Source organism: Myotis davidii, unplaced genomic scaffold (genome assembly GCF_000327345.1).
Source record: "Myotis davidii unplaced genomic scaffold, ASM32734v1 scaffold11, whole genome shotgun sequence".
NCBI lineage: Eukaryota > Metazoa > Chordata > Mammalia > Chiroptera > Vespertilionidae > Myotis > Myotis davidii.
In genome coordinates this window covers 4,080,450-4,081,909 of record NW_006285791.1, presented here as the reverse complement: position 1 = coordinate 4,081,909, position 1,460 = coordinate 4,080,450, and positions in this window count along the sequence as shown.

Below are 1,460 nucleotides of genomic sequence, written 5' to 3'. Positions count from 1 at the left end.
AGACATGAGAAACACTGAGAATTAAAGTGTTTTTATGACTCTGTAAAAAAAATTATGAGCAGTTTGAACAATGCCCACCTCTTCATTGTGTAACCTGCAACACGAAGCTAGACAAATTGTCTCAATTCTAAGTTTGGATCAAATTCCAACATTTTATTTTTGTTTGCATTTTTAATGTCACAAAGTATTTCTAAGAGTTCTTCTAAGGTATAATCTTCAATTGTGTCCCTTCCTCTGGGACATCTATATCCTTTTATTTACAACCACTTTCCTTATTAGGTCTAATAACTTCTACATTTTAATTGTTAAAGTATCTCTGTGTTTTAGAAACCATTAAGATGCCTATTTTCTGGGTGAGGAAACTGAGGTACAGAGACATTAAGAATGATCCTAATGTTACAGTTAGCTTCAAACTCCAGCAGTTTAACCCTAAAAAGCAGGGCTCTGCCTGGCCACATTTCAAATAATACAGGAGATTAAAATGTTGATACCTGGGCCCTGCCCCCGACCAATAAACCTAGACTATCTGGAGGTGGGGCTCAGGCATTGATGTGTTTTTAAAGCTTCTCAGTTGAGTCTAATGAAATGTCATGGTTGATAATTATTGCTTTTGAGCCTTCACACATAACCAATAAGCCTTATCAACATTGAAAAACAAAAGATGAAAAGAGACTATTTCATAAGTGATATAAAACAATTGGAAACAAATAAGGTTAGATCTCTTTCACACAATTACCCTACAAAGTTGTCAGAGTGGAGGAGGGTTGCGGGGCCTGGTGAGAAAGGTGAAGTGATCTTCATTCTAAGATGCCTCAAATGGCATCAATGAGTCTTTTTAATATTTTTTGAATGGAAAACATTTTGTTCTGTAAAATTCTTTGAACAATTGTAAATTTTTAGCTTAGCAGTTTTACCCTAAAAATAAGGGATCTGCCTGGCCACATTTCAAATAATACAGGAGATTAAAATGTTGATACCTGGGCCCTGCCCCCGACCAATAAACCTAGACTATCTGGAGGTGGGGCTCAGGCATTGATGTGTTTTTAAAGCTTCTCAGTTGAGTCTAATGAAATGTCATGGTTGATAATTATTGCTTTTGAGCCTTCACACATAACCAATAAGCCTTATCAACATTGAAAAACAAAAGATGAAAAGAGACTATTTCATAAGTAATATAAAACAATTGGAAACAAATAAGGTTAGATCTCTTTCACACAATTACCCTACAAAGGTCCTAATGGTTTAATGATTCAGTTTAAGAATTTTCACTGTATAGATCAAGAGATTTCACCTATATGTGAAATCTAATGAACAAAATAAACTAAGTAACAAAAGAAACAAATACTCATAGATATGGAGAACAGACTGACAGCTGTCTTAGCGGAGGTGGGCTGGGGAATGGTTGAAAAAGGTGAAGAGATTAAGCAAAACAACAACATATACACAGCCAAAAATATGAA